Source organism: Bombus affinis, chromosome 8, assembly GCF_024516045.1.
Source record: "Bombus affinis isolate iyBomAffi1 chromosome 8, iyBomAffi1.2, whole genome shotgun sequence".
Classification (NCBI taxonomy): Eukaryota; Metazoa; Arthropoda; class Insecta; order Hymenoptera; family Apidae; genus Bombus; species Bombus affinis.
In genome coordinates, this window is record NC_066351.1 from 11,509,337 (window position 1) to 11,529,788 (window position 20,452).

At 47.2% G+C, this 20,452-nt stretch overlaps 1 protein-coding gene across 2 annotated transcripts in view; it reads right to left on the reverse strand.

The window, feature by feature from the left end:
* The window catches only part of LOC126919180 (homeobox protein aristaless-like), a 62,552-nt gene that overhangs the window by 33,704 nt on the left and 8,396 nt on the right, over nucleotides 1–20,452 (reverse strand). The window lies entirely within an intron of this gene.

Below are 20,452 nucleotides of genomic sequence, written 5' to 3' on the forward strand. Positions count from 1 at the left end.
CGTGCCATTGTATTGTTGCTTATCGTCCAATCTGCGTATAAAAGTATAGCGCTCCCGTAATTTATTACGCTTAGACGGAAATTGTCACAGGAGTAGGATAACGATCGCTCTAAGGCTGTAATTGCCAGTTCTCGGAACAAGAAAGCACACTACAAACGGACAACGAGCGTTTGTGAATGAAGGCAATTAGGAAGGAAAGCGTTGTCTGGCCGAGAAGAGCTTAGTCCGACGGTAAAAGACCGCCTTTCTCTTTGCTCTGGATATACGTGAATATGATTTACCTTTCCGTCACGTCAAACCGATAAACGTTACAAGAAGGTTGCGTTAGCAAGGGTAATGAGCAAACAATATCTCATTGAGCATAGAGTTACGTAAGTAGATAAATGTTGTACGATAAAGTTTAAGTAAAGATCCTTGTCGTAAACGAGTCGCGCCGTATTAATTAACCAAATATCGAAATACAAATGTACGTCTGTTGTTGTACGAAATACGTAATTGGTGGATCGCAGGGATAGGTAGTTAGAATGCTGAGTTATCGAGCCGTAAAACCGAATGGTATTTTAACGGGCGGGGTATGTCGTAATAAACGCGAACGTAAAGTTTCATTATCGCGTTTCCCGCGGTTTACGTTCGTCGGTATTGTAGTCCGCGATAAATTTCATTAAGGCGTAAATCGACTGTACAAACGCGAAACGAGGAAACGAGTAAACGAGCAGATGAGAAAACGAAGAAGCGAGCTCTGATGATAGTAGACGATAAAAGGAGATAACGAAGCAATGGGAGGAGACAAGAAAAAAAACGGTGCGGTAACGGAGTTTACCAACCTTGATGCGTCGACAGGGTTGTTCTGGTTGAGGCCGATCACCTCGATTGGTCTTCTCGAACACAGTTGTCGAACAAAATAGAAACACTTGACTATCGCACAGCTCGTCCACGACTACGACTGACGTTCGTTCACGCACCTTGAAGTCCACGGATGAAGTCACCGGCGAATCTTCCTGATATCGCGATGACGACAACTCGATAGCACGACGAATCGGCGACAGTCGGTGCGAAATGGAAAGCATGGACGCGGACGCGCATGGAAAACGAGGCGAACGGGGAAAGAGAAGAAATAGGAAAAGATCGACGCGCACTGGAACGGCTTTGCTCGCGTTTGGAAGAAGCGAGAGGCGTACGCTGCGGCTGCGCGAACCGGTGTGTGGGGCCGTTTCCTCGGTCGGATAGCTGGATGGAAGAGACGGCAAGGTAACTTCCCCCACTGTGCCCGGAACTTTCAAATGGTTCGCGCTGGTGCTGGTGCTGGTACACGTCCACCTTGCCGTGGATCGTTGGGTGAACCAGTCGTTTTGAAACGCCCGCCTTCGAATCGCGACCCGCCTCGACTCTCCTCGCACAGCCAATCCTAACACCGTGCACCGGCGCCAATCGACGCCGTTCTATGGCTACGCCTTCTCTTCTTTCCTCTTTTCTTGTCTCTCGCTTTCTCCTTTTCTCTTTGCTCTTTACCTTCCCCTGCAACGTGCCACGACTCTTCTTTTACTTCCTTCACAGACCAAATCCCAAAGGTTCCCCGAGCCCGGTTTAAAATGGCAACCGGACCATTTCCTCTTCGATATTTCGCTCTATCGTTTCGAATACGCGCCAATGAGCCGAAGAGAGGAACGCGAGATAAGAAAGGAGCGATCTAAGTCGAAGATTCGACGTAGACCGCGGTTTTGTCTCCGGGAAAGAGATTTGAATTGTGCGATACGCTTTTTCTCTCGTTCGATTCCGATGATTATCCCAATGCCTGGATGAGTCATTTTCCTCCACTACGTAATCCAAACTATTAAGTTACTTCAGGTATAACTCCGAAATCTTGACTTCTCACGATCTAGCTAATACGCTGTTCGAGCCTGGAATCAGGCTCATTACTAAGCAGTTGTCCGGTATAATAAATACCGACCGATGAAAAAGTTCGATCGAACCATCATCGACGCGTCAGAGACGCATTCGGCAGATTGGTTAAGCAAATCGGTAGCGGTACCACGGTAATTTGTCCGATAAAGCGTGCGTGAATCTGCGTTTCGAAAGAGTCAGATCTTCGTACAGCGTTCCGGACTTTCGATCAAAATTTCGTCGAAACGATCGGCGCGCCCGAGTTTTGGAATGTCGAAGACCGTGGAATCGAAGTCGCGCGATATCGATGACGCGGCGAAACGAGTTGCTTCGGAAAGATCATTGACCGTTCTTGTCTCGATAATTACGGGTACCCCATGCGGCGAGCTTATCTTCAGTTTCACGGAGCACCTCCTCCATCGAAGAAGGTCCGCTATCCTCCAGACTCATGTATCTGATCTCGATGATCGATTGCTGCTACCGACTCTCGAAATTACATACGGTTAACCGCGGCTACAAATAATTATCCCCGAGCTACTTTCGTTCCTTCTGGCGATTCACGTGATCCATCCAAGCCCGGAGATTATTGAACGTATTATCACTTAATCTCCCGTTACAAACAATAAATTATCGCGGCTATTTGGCGAAGGAAAACCGGAAATTGAGATTCGGATCTGCCGATTCGTCCAGATATCGCGCTTCTCGCTCAGGTTTAATGATATTTTAATTAAAACGAGTGAGATCGTTTTGTAATTTTGACAACTATGCTCGATCGCCGTTGCTTTTTTCAAGATGTAACCGAGTTGTTGTAAATTACACCATCGCGAGAACCGGCATTGATCGATGCTATTGACATGCAACGCAACTACGCGCACCACCGTGTCTTTCTCTCAATCGAACTGACTCTCGGTCCGTAACTTCGACTACCAAAACTTTCAAGTTTCGCTGATCGATTACTTACCGTATTTAATTTATCGTTAGAAGGAAGATAAAGTGAATAATATTCGGGACGATCGACGAGCAACTTTCAATATGTCCTCGTCGGACGAACGTCGAACTAATTGTAAATCTTCGAAGTGAAAACTTAAAATCGAATCTTGGAACGTGGCTTGGCGTCGAACAAACAACGTAACATAATTTATAGTCGAAAGGAAGGTATTTGGGATTATATTTGTTGGGCAGTCGTCTCACGGGTATCGCGCCGGCGTCGACGGACGATCATCGCCCATTGTGATCATGTTTTCACGGTGTTGTTCTTGCCGTGTCTGTATACACAATGACTGAAAGGAAACGATTACGTCACGATGATGTCATTAGCAGGGGCCACGCCCCCTACGGCGCTACCCCATTACGCCGAATCATCGACCGGATGAGTTCTCCAGGTTGCCACAGCCTCTCTGTTCCCCCGTCGTTGTCCCCTTTCCACGACTCGTCTGCCCAGGAATCGTTTCGAGGTGTAAGAAACTCCGAAGTTAATTCGAACTCGTGGACCTCCGAGCGCGTACGCGTGGAACACCCGCCATTAACAGTGCTTAATTAAATAAGACTTTTTGTGTTAGACGGCCGACCAATAACTGACTATTTCTTTCGCCTACCTTTGTGTAAAAACTTGATAACCTTCGAGTTACTTTGGAATTTTACATATAATTTATGGATATATGCTGGTCGCAGCTGTTTTTCTACTTCTTTGTATCAAGTCAACGTGCTTCGTATCGGGATTTTACCGAAAGAAAGCAGCTCGTTGTCGACGAGAAAGCCACGGAATCGTTTCGGTATATGCTTCGACAGGATCGAAAGCTGATATAGATATCGAGCTACCAAAAGAGAAACCTCGGTACCTCGATACGACGAAAAAGAAGCGAAGTTAGTAGCAAAAGAAGAAGCCGAGGATGACGTAGAAAATGAAAGAAAGGGGATCATTGATCAGATCGGACGATCGATAAAGGGTCCGACTAACAGTCATTAAGTCGACTATTGTGAGGTAGCAACACCCGTTTGATTGGTTAATCTACACCTTCGTCCTTTCTGAAACACCATCGATAAAGGACAAAAGCGTCTGGATCTCGATGTAGTCGTTTCGGAGTACAACTAATAATGACTCATTGTTGATGCGTTCTAGCATCCAACAAACCGTTCGTTTCGAATTTACTTCTCCGCGCTGAGATATCTTCGCTTTTCGAGCCGCTCTTCCGTCTCGATTAAACCTCGAGATACCCTGCATCTCCTTTTTGCTCCATATCTTCACTGAAACTAAGGGACGAATGTTTCAACTTGTAGTGACTTCCGGTCCACCGACAGATATCATCGAAAGTTGCAACGAGATTTTAATCCGGAACGCTGCGAGTTCTACATGGCTGGGTCTCGATCGCGGATCAAATACGCAATGACGCGAAACGAAGGAGCAGCCAGAGAATTATTATACAATGTACATCGAACGAGTAACTTTCGTAATCGCGCGTTTTCCGCCAGTTTCTCTCGATCTCGAATAATCTTCCTCTTTTCTACGTCTTCTCTCGCTTCTTCGTTGTGTATTCTCGAGTAGTCCATTGGCTTTATTTTTCTGGCAAATTGCTGGCTGATTTACTTCGAATCACCGATCGAACGAAGGACTTGCGGTCGGGATTCGGCGAAAAAATCGACGGGGAATCGGCGCGAACTTGCCCGATCGAGCACCGAGGATCTCGTTAAACAGCCGAAGGAAGTGCTCTGCGGTTTGCCAAAGAACGCGCCTCGCGTTCAAGCCTGTTTGTTTAACAGGAAGAAGCGAGCAGCTGCCTCCTCTCTTCTCTTCGTTTTTCTTTCTCGTCCTTCCTTTCCATCTTTATTCCCTGTCTTTCCGTTAGTGGTAAGGTCGTAGCGACGATTTGCTCGATGAAAAATTCGCGCGCAGGTCGAGGACGAACGATCGAAGAAGCTCGGCAAAGACTCGAAATCGCGACTCGAGACTGAAATGCCACTTCGATGATTTGCCACTGAAACGGTTAGAAGAATCGGCAGGCGAGATGGTACGAGGCTCGTTGCCAGCAGGGAGACGCGGTTAATAGAGATAAACGTAGCGTTGAACCGGCGGTCGATTGTCAAATTATCGATGATATTGCTAAACCAACAAGATCATGCGGCTGATGTCCGCGAGACCGATGCGAATCGACGAACGAAACCGCAGAGTGCAGATTACGCGGACTGAATCACGCGTCCGTACCAAGAAAACACAACGACGAACCTTCCACACGCGCTCTTTTGAACTTTTATTGCCCCAACAGCCTACCTGCATGATCTTTCTGCACGCCACTTTCTCTCTCTCTCTCTCTCTCTCTCTCTCTCTCTCTTTCTCTCTCCTCATCTTTTTCTCTCTCTCTTCTTCCCGGTGCAGAACGTGCAATCCTCTATTTAACCGTATCGTTGCGCGTTCAATCCGCGATATAATACTCGGCTGGTCGATAGAACTGTCTGGTTGTGGTCAAACCGTTTCTAGAGGCGCAAGATGCGATTACGCACGATTTCCGACGATCATCGCGTCCCGGCGTCGGATATGATAACGTACCGAGCTGTCGAATGGAAATGCAAATTGATGGGCGTGTTCCCGATCCCATGGATAATAACGATACCAGGGATGTGCGTGGCAGGCTAATATCGCCTATATCTTCTCGAAATGCGTGTTACAAAGTGTCGATAACGCCTCGCGTAATGCGGAGAAATGATACGCTGGACAAGGAATTTCTTACTTTTTTACCACTATCGTTTCCCATGCCATTATACATTGGAAAGGACGATTCGGAGGAAGATTCAATAAGACGGTGAACGTAGTACGATTTTTTCGTTTACGTTCGAACGAAAATTATCGCAACGTATGAAAAAGTGGATGGTCCACCAAAGCGATTAGATCGGAGGCATAAGCGTAGTATCTGAAAGGGCGACCCAATCCTATTCTTTCGTTCCCTTTCCGTTCTTCCTTTTGCCGTGTGCTTCGGCTGGATTACCCAACCTCGAATAACCTCCTCGATTTCCGACTTCTTCCCTGGCCGGTTCTGATTGCTCGATCAAACCAACTTCTTTCCTCTAGACCCCTTTCTACCGCGTCAAGATATCAGCTTGCAAACCGAATTAATTTCCACGTTTCCGATTCCGCGAATCGACGTAACCGGTAACACGTGACTAGCACGCACAGACGTCGGTCGACGATCTATTCCAGCGAACAGCAACATTTCGCTGCTTCGTCGAATTTTTCCAACGATAGCAAGTGCGGCGTTCATTGACGACTAAACGAACGAAACAGTGTGGAAACTCGGGCTGGATTTTTGATAGAGATCAAGATTCGCGGTTCGTTTGTATCTTTGAGAAATGGATGTGGTCGGTGACGCGACAGGAAGACGCGTAAGACATTCGTTTTGCTGTTCTTGTCAGTTTCTGACCAGTCAGCTTGTTTCTCGAAAAAGTAATTAAGCCGATTAAAAATCATTGTTGCTACGTACATTGTGTCCTGGATCATTATCGCGGGCGGGTATCGTCAAATACTTATTAATCGGTGCCACACACCGAAAGGGGTTGAAAACAATTTCAGCACTTTTGTTTTTTCGACGCGCCGTGTTTGGTTGTGCCGGGATAGATTATAATTCAACCGATAAAGAACGACAGTGGCTGCTTGGAAAAAATGCCACGTCGTTTTAAGGATAATTCAGTTGAAAAGAATCTTGATTGCGATCTAATTTTGTAGATGGGAAAAAGGGAAGAGGTAGAACGGTACGGTTCTTAAACAAACACGGAGGTTCTACGTGTCGGATCCTTTGGCGTTTTAGCCTGTGTCGTATAGGTGTGCAGGTCGGAAGACGAGCCAATGGTGACTCTGCGAATTCGCTCGGCGTCAGTACGACTCCTAGCAATTTCACGGCAGGTTAACCGCCACCGCGATGGGACAGTGTTTTTTATCCACTTTATAGAAGGTTGATTGCGCGCGATGCGTGTCTCGTTCTCGATTGGTCAGCGGCCACGCTTATTTCCATTTTTAATAAGATCATATCGTTCGAATTCCCTCGCCCTCGTCCTCGTCGTTCACACTGCAACTTTCGAATTTTCCTCGAAAGGAGACCCAGCGAAATTCGCCCGACAAACAATGAACAAACGAGGTGATTAGCGAACGAGTATTTTTAAATCGAGAGATAAAATTATTTCGCGATAACTATAGCCAGTAATTTGTACCTCGAGTCGATTATTTGACCTTTGGAGTAAAATATGTTCGATAAGAACCGCGGTTGAGCGCGATAAGAAGGCGCTAAACTATTTCCTTGGCCGTTTCGCGCCGCCGCGAATTCGAACGTTGTCCGTTCGATGGCAACATTAGCCGTATCGCCAACCGATAACGTTAATTATATTTTACGATACGAGCATTACGAACGAGGCAGACTGCGCGTTCAAAAGCTGCCGCCCCAAAAGTTACCTTTGCGTGTCTACTTATGTAGAAATATTTCCTGCTTTCTGTAAAAGGCACGCGTTTAAACGCGAGGATACGACGACGAAAGCGAGGACGAGTCACGATCGGGAATCAGCGGCCACGAAGACAACAGACGAGGGGAAACGAAAACGAGAGACGGAACGGAAGAAATCACGATCCCGGGGTTGATTTTGTTCCTCGAATCGGTTCCCTCTCGACGTCTAATTCCCCAATTTGAATTTGCACGCGCTTGCGCTCGAAATCAGTCGGATTCCCCGGCGCACACATCCCCGGCAATCAAACGGAAATGGAGGGCCGATCGTCGGCCCGTCTTTCTCCCAAACCTCGTCTCGACTCCTTCTTCGTTCGGTCCTAACCGAGGGACGATCATTTACCAAGACGTATATAAGCTAGTGTACGACTCTGTAGACAAAAATAATCAAGTGTGATTGCTCGTAATGACGGGGCTAAGCTGTCCAGCTTAACAAATGATAGTCCTCCGAGCAGAGGGAACGAGAAAAGTAGGAATAAAGGGTGGACAGAGGAGATGAGAGTCTGGTATCCAACCCGGGGCCAGATCGGTAATCGATCCGATCCGCATGGAAAACACCGCAACGATGCGCGGCCGTTTCTTATTAATAGGCAGCCTCTTCTTTCTCTCTTCTTTTCCTTCTCCTCTCCTCTTTCGTCTCCTCCGAAATTTACCGGTTCGCTTTCGAACCTTTCCGAATAGAATTCGCACCGTACAAGCTAGCTACGCGCGTTCGTAGCTGTCCGCGTCTAACTTTTAACTACTCTCGTGGACTTAAACTTGCTCGTTCCGTAAGAGAACGTGTCTCGAATACGTTTAGGTGTCGCTGTCCTTGTTTGGCGAGCGACGATGTTACGGCATCGATGCTTTACCTGCTTGTTTCATAACGCGGTAAAAGTTTCCAGTAAACGGTGGGGTATTTACGCGCGACCGATCTTTAACGTCGAAATTAGAGACACTTTCATCCGTGTTTAAACTTTCGCCAATGGCCGATTTTTCACCTAGAGATTCGCGCTGATCTTTCGCTCGAAATATACCGGCTACCACCGAACACGCGTCGTTATCCTTTCTGCACGGATTACATATTTTTCGTGGTCCAGAGTAACTCATCGAACGAATGGAATTCGTGTGATCGTCGAGCGGCACTCGAATGAACGATGCCTTTTTGTTCGAACGAATTACACGCAGCTTGATCATGGAAATTTTCTAAACGCGCGAGGAGAGACGAGTTCCTCTGACGTACGAATCGTTCGTAGCTTGCAATAGACGAAGAAAGAGACGAAGATAAAGAAGAAGTTAAAGAGAAAGAGAGAAAGACAGTGAGAGAGAGAGAGAGAGAGAGGTGGATGAAACTGAAGGAGTAACAGGCGGCTACCGTCCTCGGCAGCCTTAATGAAGGAGAACAGAGGGCGTGCTCGGGTGCACCGGCCAGTAAGCAATGTATCCAAACCTGTAATTATGTAGCTTGCTATACATCTCATCCATAACGGTTATTAACAGGAACCTGACGTCTCTTGCTGCTTCCTCTCTTCCCCCCTCGATCGTTCTATTTCACTCTCGCGCTCCGGACCTCACGCTCCAACAAATTTTTCTCGTTCTACTTGGTTGACTCGGCGACACATTGGCATGGGCTCGTATTAAAAATAATTTATCTCTTCTAGCTCGCACCCGGCACCGAATTAGAAAATTACACCGTTTGGTTTCGCCGTAACGCGTGGACGTATCGCGAAACGATCGTTCGATCGATCAACAAAATTAACTCCTCGTGATCGTAAGTATCGGTGTTGGTATCAGGCGAGAAAATAGCAAACGTATCGCGTCAGTTGGTCAGTGTTCGAGTTAAATATCAAGTTCAGAACGGAATAGAAGGAACGAAACGAGTTAGCGTCCGTGGTACCAGAGGCGACAAGGGTAGCGATAAAACCGACTATGATTTACTATGATCGACGAAATACTCCGTAAGAGCGGACCGTACGCGTAAAATACGAAACAGGTAGGCCGAATAAATTCAAAGACTGTAACGACACGTTGCTGGCACCTTCGCGGTACCGAGAATCATGCCCGATGTTGCGGTATCGAGCGGCTGACGAGCAGAAGGCGCTCATCGGCCAACGTAATTTCCTCTCTTCGGTAATGATCGTTTATAGCCAATCAAGATCGCGTTAAGTTCAGTTACGAGCACCGTGTCAACCGGTGACAGCGATCCTAGAAAATTACAAGACCGGGACGTTGTATCTATCCGTGAAATACGATCCACCGGGCCCCGAGGCAATTAATTCGCGCGCCTTCCACGGGAACAAACTTTGCTTTTCGATGGTAATCGACCTTTGGGGCACGGATTATTATACGCCACGTGATCGGTAGTTTCGCAGCATATACGGCATGTACGGCTTTTTGTCGATATTATCATCGACGATCGTTGTTACACGACTAGCTTTCAGTGTAGCTTAGAAAATACCATCGAGATCGCTTGTCCGATATTAATATTTTCGATAACGAGTCTATCGAGAGGATCTCTATACTTTGCTCTGTAGTCGGCGTACGAAGCGCTTTCCTATTTTTCTTCTGTCGTATGTTTTCACGCAGGAATGCCAAGGCGTCGCTGAGACTTTCGTTCCGCGAATCGATTCCACAAGTTCCGGTGTTCTCCGTAAAAGTGGCAAATCGTCCTTTAGCCGCGGAGTTAGGATCGGGGACACAGAACGGGGAAGAGGAATCAGAGACCGGAAACCGCGGCCAACTAATTTTACGATATAAAAAGAGGGCCGGAGCAACTATAGTCTTCGAAGGTAGACAAAGAACTGCCAACCTGTCATCTACCGGCAATCTAACCTCGTCTCGGTGTGGGTGAGTGCTCGTAGCGAGACAGGAAAGATCAACGAAGGACGTTCCGTCCCCTTTCGCTTCTTCCACCGCGTATTCGCCGAATGGAAGGAAAATTTCGAATCCCTCGCGATATTCCGTGAACTCTCGCTCGACGTTTCAAGAACGACCGGATAGTAGGAGCGATTTATACGGATCGGTACACGAGAGAAGTGTCTTATTACGAAGCAAGGGTAGAGGGACGACAGAGGTCAGCGGGAAAGGGGATAAATTTTTTTTCTTCTTTTTTTAGCCGGAGCTTCATTGCTGGTCGTAGTCACAGTCGGTGCAAAAAACGGGCAGTTACCTAATGAGCGGCAATTGAGTGGCGACCAATTACAGGAGAGGCCGGTCCAGCGCATAAAATGCAACCGTCCAATGAGCACTGTTCAGCATCTCTGCCCTTTCCTACTCCTCTCGTTCTCTCTGTCCGCTTCTTCGTCTTATCCTTTTCCCTTTCTTCCACCTCTGCTGTCGTAGCGATCGTTCCTGTTCGCTAGCCGCGATCTCTCTGCCAGAACCGCCGATGGAAAAGCGATGAGAAACGAAGGAAGAGCTCACCAGCCGGAAATGATGTGGTGGGGAATAGCGAAAGAGGGAAGAAATGAGAAGAGAAGGAAGAAAGAGTGGCGAAGAAGGAAAGAGGACTCGTGTCGTTTTCGTTTCGTTCCTCGCGCGCGGTTAACATTTGAGCAGAGCGGTACCGGAAATTGGCGTACGTCACGGAATCGAAGGCTCGGTGGTCTCTAATATGGTGGAGCGAATGAACGAGGTGGTGGTTCGTCTCGACCACCGCGCCAGCTACGGAAATAATACACGCCTCTCTCGGTTTCGTGAATTTCCTCGTGTTCGATCACCGTGGATGATAAAGTCAGCGTTGGTTTATGGCCCGATGCTCGAATCGTTTTTTTACACGAAAAACCCCAATCAAGCGTAGTTTCGTTATTGGATTATGATCGTTATTCCGTGGTTGGTATACGATCAAGGACGATGGTTGGTATCGTTCGACGAAGGCCGGTGTCGGCAGCAACGGTTTCATTAAAACGCGTTCTTAAGCTATTCTTCGAGGCGACGAGGCGATAAATCTCGTCCGATATTTAATCGATCTCACCGAAAAGACGTCGGTGACAGGTAAAAAAAAGGAGAAGACGATGGCACGATGATAGCGTGAATTTTCGAGCCAGTTACAGGTCCATAGGTAACCGGTCGCATCAACGATAGTGTGCCCCGATCACGAAAACGATCGAAAACGATTATTATCCGAGTAGCCACGGTCTCCTACGGTTACGGCGAACAACAGTGAAGACGTCAACGCGACCAGTGACGTCGATTCGACACGCCACCGTGTGTTCGTTACGTCGTTTCGTAAATATCTTTGTACAGAATGTGGGAAAGAAAGCGTAACGCTCAGCCACTTTTATTCCCTCCTTTTTGCCTCCTTCAAATACCTCGATCTCGTGAATCAAGGTACACGCTTTACGAAGCCGTTCGGAAACTTAATCTCCAGTTCGAGCGGCTTTATTGTTGAAATTTTTGAAAACTCGAACCGTCCCTGACAATTAGTCGCATGGCGACAACGCGCTACGCTTCACGCTTCCTCGCTAGATCATCGCCGGCCGCAACTTCCACTTTTCTCTCCTCTTCCTTCTCGTCCTCGCCCATTATACGTCTCTGTCGGTGTTAAAGAAGATTGCGAAAGAAACTGTTTCCTTTCGGTGGAGACGGCGGCGAGCGCGGAAGGACGACGCGCTTGTATTAGTCGAACGGTAAACAACGACGACCTCCTTAGAAAATATCAATTGAGACCAGCGTCGTGTTTAGCGAATCCTCGTTGCCGCGCGTTAATGGATTATTAATAAGAATTTATACGCCAGCGTACGTCGATACATTCGAGAAAATGTACGGCTTGCGCTCACGGTCGCGGTAACCATTAGAGGAAAGGTAATAATATTTAATTGCATTTTACGACATCCCCGGTTTGCTGTTAATTGTAATTACCATCAAAGATGGCCGTACGGTTAGCATACAGTGTTGCCGCGATAAGCACATCTTCGTTACACTGTCACGCCAACTAACGATGCCTTATCCGTCTTTAGCTTTCCCCGTGTCGTCCTCCGTACGGGGCTACGCGTATTATTTTCCCTTTCTTCTCCGTACGGAGATTAGGAAGAAATAGCGTGGCGGACTCGAAGGCAAAAGCGACAAGGGACGTTACTGACCCCGTAAACGTCACCCGCCACGTTTTACGCTGTGCACGCAAATTCTCTACACTGTAGCCCGCGCAATGTCGCGCTAATCAACTCGCCCTGCTATAAAATTCGTTCTACGTCTCTGTGGTTTTACAGCTCGCGCTAATTCCAGTGACAAGCGTCGTGATTTTTCAACGACATCGTCCGCTCGACGTTTAACTCTCGCGTCGCGACCTTTCGCTCCAAGAGTGGCGCCAGCAAATTTCCTTCCACTTTCATAACGAGCGTTTCGTTTATCCTCAAAAATTCCGTTTGGTTTCGCTTGCCGCCCTGTACGATGGAAATAATAGCACAGGATAAAATGTTCGTTTCTCGCACACCCTGTAAAATGTCGTTATCGCGAGCAACGCGCATCGCAAATTGCAACCGATAAGGAACAACGAGATAGTATCGGATAAGGGACGCGCGATGTGGCACGATACGGGCTCACCTAGCTCGACTGTGTACATAACCAACGAAGAATGGAATGGTCGAATCTAGGGGAAACGAAAGGAGACGAGCGAACGACCCTGGCTCGATACTGTTTAAGTAAGAGGTAGCAACAAGGCTATGCATACAGGAAATGAGAAAAATTTATTATCGCGTTATTAATGTGTTTAAAAAGTACCTCGCAAACTCCCAACCGAAATTAATCATCCAGCGTTTGCACCTATGTAAATGCACATGTATGTTATCAGCGATCTCAACGATACCACTGATATTTGCTATTTATATATATCATAATTCCGTTTTATTTATCGAGTATAATAAACAAGCAAACCCTTTTTTGGAACAATAACGTAGAATAGTAGCAAAATATGCGATACATAATCCTTCGGTCGTTGAACAGCATGAGCAGATAATGTCGCGTTACTTTTTTATTGCACTTATTATCCGCGAAAGATGCATAAATAAATTATTCAACGGTCGCGTAAATTAACGCGATGATACGATAATCATCTCGCCTTAGTCGCATGCAGGGGAAACGTTTCCTGCTCTACGCTGAGATCGTTCTCCTTATCTACTTAGCGTGCTGCTCGTGTTTAGAAACGAATTAATAATCGAGAGAGAAAGGATCGTATCGAAAGCTCGGGCGGAGCTCTAACGGCGTCCGTTTTACTCCACTTTTGCAACATGTACTTGGATCTCGGTGAAGACATTTGACCAGGCTCTATCAACTGATCTAAACATCTTACCTTACGGTACACTTAACCTGTTAATGCCCGTTAATTAAGGGCCGTTCTTTCCTTTAACGATTAACCTATTCCCTTGCTACATTACATTCGTCAAGCCTCGTCGACAACGGTATTCGTTTAACCCGCGACTGTGTAGCGAGAAAACGTAACATAATTTGTGTAATGCGATACGGTATATCCGACCAAGCTATTTCTTTTTCCTTTTTTATATTTCTCTTCTCCAAACAAGTTTTACCCGAGCCAATATCAAACATAGACCACCGCTTTTATAACATCAACTGCACGATAAAAGAGCAGCGTACACAAGGGAGATTCTAAAGGTCTGCAGCGCGGAACACATATTTAATTACGAAAGAAAAGCACTAATTTAAGAACTATCGGAATACGTAATACTCTTAGCGCATCGCCGCATCGCTGGGTTAAACACGTTGCTCCCTGTGCGAAACGATGGATGGATACGCCAGTGGTGGCTCGCGTGAGTTCGCCTTCTTTGGCCAAACTACGCCAATGTGATATATGCTAATTGCAATTACACCGCGTGTACGGTATCGCTGACTGCTCGGTGCTCGGTGCACGGTGCACGGTGTTCCCTATTCTCGGTGCCCCGCGTGACGGACCACAGAGTTCCGCCAACTTTGCGCTAACTTACTAAACTCAAATTTAACCGGATCTCATTTACCTCCACTTGTTCGACCGTATACCTTATACTCTACACCCTGTACTCGTCTACCTTCGTCCAGACCAGTCTGTTTTGCCACGAATTGAATTATATCGCCGTCCCGAGACATTATCTTCGCCTGGTCTCCACGACTCTTCCGTGCTTTTTCACCCCGCAGCTATCGTGGCTCCTACGAAGTCACGAAGAAGGAAATCGCGAAGCTCGATAGAAGGTTGGAGGATCTTTGTTCGCGGACAGAACGCTCGTAGTTTCGAAATCGACGGCGAACAAAGACAAAGATGGCAAGGAATTTCACACGAGGGCAGGCGGTCTCGCGTTTTCTTACACGGTCCGATTAATTATCCGAAAGGTATAGCAAGTTCGTTTCACCATTAGCGTACACTATGGAAAGATTTATAATAATATCCTTAATTGCTGTTACCGGCACGATTAAATTTATTCGCTCGCTGCCAGTCATTAGGGAGCGCTTTATCGTGCAAAACGATCGGCATTTTTGCGCGAGACGTTCGTGCCCCGAGTGCATTAGAAAAACACACAATGGGATCGTACCAAGCGGCATTATATTGACGTTAAATGATACGAAACAAAGCACGCGACTCGATACAAGATACGCAGGCTAGCTTCGTTTACCTTTTGCCGATACCATTTTGTCGAAACCATCGTTCTCGTATCGATCGTTCGTGTCTGCAATTTCCGGATGTCGTTTCCAATCGTCTCGCACTTCCTTACAGAGGATCAAACGACAACATATCGAAACTACAATGTACAAGCTACAAACGATAAACTTTATCGTTGATAAACGCTTGGGTTAGCTTAATTCCTCCTGTCATTTTGTAGCCCAACTTTTAGCTTTTTTACATAGATAAGACGCGATGATAACGTTGCATAAATCGAGCTTAAGTGGGTAATCGAAGTCAATAACGAAGAATCACGGTAAGTAAGCGAGACACGATACAACGATCGTGTGGCGATTTTTCGCGTTATCGAAGCGGCAAATTAAGGAAAAACGTCGGATTTGACGAATCGATCGGGACAAACGACAAAAGCGAGAGATCTCGCGTCGATAACGACGGTTGGGTAGGCAGTTAGTGGAATGGTAGTAGGATTATCGGTGTTCGTGGAGGCACGCTCGCCAATGGATTATATCGGTAGGGACACGCAACCGTAATAGATTTGCCACGGTTTGGCACGGTTTATCGAGTCTACCTTGCGTTTCGTCATGTACGGTTGGTTTGACGGTCTCACGATCGGCCGCGGTCTGCATTTTCGCGGCTACTTTTTTCATTCCAAAGGAAGGGGAAACGGTAATTGAGTCGTCGAGCATTTAGTTGTACGAGACGTGCACGGTATACGAGTCACGATATACGATCGATTCATTTTTCATCGATTTTAGGCACCGTCGACGCTCGTTTTATACGTTTCGCGGGCAACCTCGATATTCGACGAGTTTAATTAACTCGTTTATTCGAGGAAAATAGATACGAAAACGTTCGGCTTATATTATCCGGTGAAGCGATGGCAGACAGGGCGCGTAATAAACTTAACTGAAAAAAAGAGGAATATTCGCGAGTCCGGATCGTAAACACATTAGTATTTACGCGACGATTCGGAAAACGCAGCTGCGGCTAATAAAAATCCAGATCCGATGGGTAGGATTCGCGTGGTTAAAAAACGAGCGAAAGAGACGACGGTTGAACGGCTCGTTTCACCCGTGCAATATCTGAATTATATATGCACTCGTAAAACTTGTAATACTTCCTAATTGCGCGTCGTTCTTTCTTGGTCGCGCGTTTTGTAATTATTAGCCGGCGTGTATATCGGCGTAATTATGCGACACTTTGATTTGCCCGAGCATTCATCGATTTACACGCGTTTATATACGCGCCCCTCTTGGCCGCTCCGCCCATTCGCCGAGCTACCACATTTTATCTACGCCTTTCGTTAATCGAAACGCCGGGTATTTCATGGCCTTTTACTTTTATCTATGGCTTCGAAGAAACACGTGTAATCGAACCTGCAGTTTGCTTTTAACGATACTACGACAACTGCGCACCACTACAACTCCTAACGCACCTCATCGATAACGAATCTCGTAGAATTCGATAGAAAATATTATTTTCCGATTATTATAATTATTCCCGCTGTCTGTAGCAATCAGATGGAAACGCCGCTGATTAGGCCGTTTACCTTCGTACGTCGCTTACGATCGATAGCGATTTTCGTACGAAGAAGTTTCTCTTCGTCCATCCGTAACGACCTCTTATCCTATTCGTTGTCGTTCACCGTGTACGACTCATTCTCTCCTTCGCGATAAGGTCGCTCGAAGGACCCTGGATCCAGTTATTCTCTTCTCGGAGACCACTTAAACACCCAAATGGACTCGATAATTTCATATTGATTTACCGTTCTTCCCGTCGACACGCCCATCTTTCTCTCCTCTTTTTCTCTTGCTTTTTCGCTTTTCTTTTTGCTTTTTTCTTTTTTAAATCGTACATGTTTTTCGCGAACCAACAACCAGCGACACGAAGTCTGACCCGAATACGAGAAAATTTGCCCGACGAGTCTCAACGGAGCAATGGCGACAATTATCGTGCCAATGATCGAGAAAAAGTAGAGATCCGGCCAGGTCGGATCGAGTCGAACGGTATGCGAACTCGTAACGCAGGAATTCTGGAATATCTATTCGATGGCCGATCGCTGGCCGACGTAATTGCTTGTAATTGATCGTCCGGCCGAATTCTCGATGCTTCGGTCAGCGTATCGTTCGTTAAAGTCGAAACGAACGATCGTCACGTAGCAACGTGCCGGGCAAAAAGCCATCGTTCGCGAATAAACTTCTCATTTTTAGCTCGCCGCGTGGCCAAACTGATTTATCGATGTTAAAGGCAAGGATCTCGACTCGCGGCCAATTATCCGGACTCGATCGTCCCGCGGATATCCACGCGACGTTTTTTGCTCAGCTATCTTTCAATGGCTACGCAACGCGACCCGATTCTCACAGAAATCTCTCATCTAAACAACGCGTTGCACGCGAACAAACTGTGCAAGTCGGTGCGTAGCGGCAGAACAGAATTTTAGTTATCTCGCTTACACGCGTTCCGTGATACCTTCACGGAACACGCGAAACGCTAAAAATGAATTCAAAAATATATATCTCTTCTTTATTAAACGGGTATATCACCTTATAGGGATTGCATGATAATCAGGAATTTTATCGAACGAATGGATTTCTCTCTTAGGGACGAGGCTAATCAACGCGACGAATCTTTAATTCTCCCTACGTCCGACGTACCTATTGATACTTAGTTTTTAATTATCCTATACATTGCTATCCATCCCTACGTCCTGTCAGGAGTCACGAGAAAATATTCAGCAAATAGACTCGTAAAAGCATACCGGGCGCGGAACGATGCTTCGCGTATTATTTTATATTACTTTACGCGCTTCATAAAAAAAAATTATAAAAAATTCCCACGATCGTTTAATATTTTACTCGGTTCGTTTTACGTGTCTAGTCGTTATCGTGGAACTGGGACCGCGACCACGCAAGGCGCCTACGTTGTCGCAGCAGCCGAAAAGGTAAACGAAAGACGAACCCTCGTCGATCGAATAGCAAAGTGAAATAACGAAGGAAAGCGAAAGACAAGCGCTAATTACGATCAATGAAAAGAAGCAGAGGAAGGAAAAGATCTTGACGGAAAATAGAATTATAAAGAATAGAGGGTATCTGTGACCAACCTTTCTTTCAGACTGTCCAAATACAACGTCTACTCGAACGTACGAAACTTGCCTCTAGCTCGGCGAAGCAGGGCAAAGGTTCGCGAGACCGTGTGGATTAGCCACGCGAAGAAGGGTAGCCGGTCCCTTTGAACCTGGCTCGGGACTCGCGACTGCGTAACTCACGCGGCCTCTAGCCTCGCGCACACGCTCGGTTTGCGTTCTCTCGTTCGTCGACGCTTCAGACCGAGGATTGTGATAACGATAATTAATGTTGCCCGACGTTGATTATCCCGCACGCGATACCCGTGCCTACCCTTCCGCCACGTCTGGCTCTCGTTCCGTCTTTCTCTCCTTGACTAACCACACCTTCGTTTCCACTCTTACCCTCTTTCGGTTCGCTTCGTTCGCACGTACACGAGCGAGATCGCTTTACCATCGTGTCGTCGTTGAGATTACGATCGCAAGGTCTCTTTTAGAAGAAATTATCGTCCCTAGCCTCTCGAGCTGCGCGGTTATCGGAAATCCCGACGGGATTTGGAACTTTATCTCGGATCGATATTAACACAAGTGACCGATATTATTTTGGGAACGACCCGGAAACACTCGTACGATGTATCAGGAGTAAGGATTGTTTCTCGATTTCTTGGCGGTCCATCGATGCGAAATTAATCATGCGAGCTAACAAGTAAGTTCTGAGAATCCATTAAGCGGCGTGCCAGGGACCACGACCGTATTAACCGGCTTCCACGATATCGTCATTAGGAATCTTAATATACGGGCCAAACAACCAAGGTGATCCATGATTCTCGACAAGTGCGATTGTCCGCTAAAATGAATATAAATCAAACCTTCCGTCTTCGAGCGAGAGAGTGCCGTAATGGCCTCGCGACCAATTCGCAGGTAAACGACCCTTGTTTGTTTTGTAACAACCAACATGGTCGAACGCCGATGTAAACCGTCGAATCGGGTCGCTGCGATCCTGCCATTTCGTATCTCGTTCGTATCTTCGATCTCCTTCTTCGCGATCGTAACCGAAAAAACGAATTTCGTGAAAAGTTCCGAGCAAAGTGGGTGAAGAGACGCTGGCTCGAGTGAATTCGATGATAGGGAATCCGGTCGTTGCGAAGACGAAGCTGTTTATCTCGTCGCTGCCGGTGAAGCGTCTAGACGGGCCGACAGAAAAATTCTCCGGGCAAATGCTCGCGTTCGGGTCGATTTACGAGCAACGCCAACTTTTAGTTGACCACGGCGTAGTGGACTTTCGAGAGGTCTAATCGTAAGTGCCTCTTCATTGCTGGTGCGTGCACCCGTCCGGCAGATAGCGGAATACCTCGGTAGAAAAAAGAAGGAGAAGAAAGGAGGAACGAGTGGCTACTCTTAACCGATCAGGACCGTGGCATCTAATGGCTTTGCCACGCCACGTGACCCTCGAACGCTTAATGCGGGTCCGCAGGTGATCGCGGCCACTCGCTCCACGACTCCATCGCGAGTACAAAAATTCGAAGCAAATCGCTCGTGAACGCGTGCATCCTCGTGTTGTCGCCAGCGGTGGCGCCTTTAATGCGCCCACAATCGTCGCGTTCTTACCCTGCGAACTAATTAAGCCAGATAAAACGGAGAAGCCGAAGATGCACGGTAATTCGGAATAGACTCTCGATTTTCGTAGACGTGGCATAATTGCAATTACCTAACGTCTAATTGGGACGATCTACGGGAATCTCAAATGTGGATCGATGCAAGTAGAACGTTCGCGGTGTCGCGTATATTCGAACGAGCCCGTTGGTAGGACGAGACGAGACGTTATCGGGCTGGAATAGCGGGACGACTTCATGGTGGGCCTGCTATCTTAACCGAATTTACGGAAAACACTTTGCTCGCTGGCCACCGTCACCAGGAATGCTTGTCCTGCCACCGACGAACGGCCGGTATTTCTGGCATGCTCGTCCGGTCTCGACCGGTGCGCTTCCAAATCGACAATCGTGTTAAACCCGTGTTTCCTAATGGATTCTCGGAATCGTCATTCGCTCCTCGAATCACTCAAAACGATCGCTGGTACGAGGCTCATCTCGGTTCACCGGCGATTCGATAAATCTTGCGCCGAGAAAAGGCGACCGATCAGGAAGCGAAAACGTCGCGCGGTTCTACCGTCACCGAACTATAGTTGGAGATAATTCGATTCTGAAGCGAACTGTCGGTCGACTCGTTGCCGTCTCTCTATCTAGTCGAGACGAGGCAACGCGAAGCAAAGCGAAACCCGTAGCCTCTTGTTCGTTCTCCGTGAAGAACGAGAACGGAGGATGAGAGCTGATCGTGGAATGACGACGGGCGACGGACGATGGTTCGTTCGTGGCGCGGAACTAATGACGAGCACGGTGACGAACGACGACAAAGAACTGTTAGTGGCAGGTACGAGAAGGGAGATTGGCAACA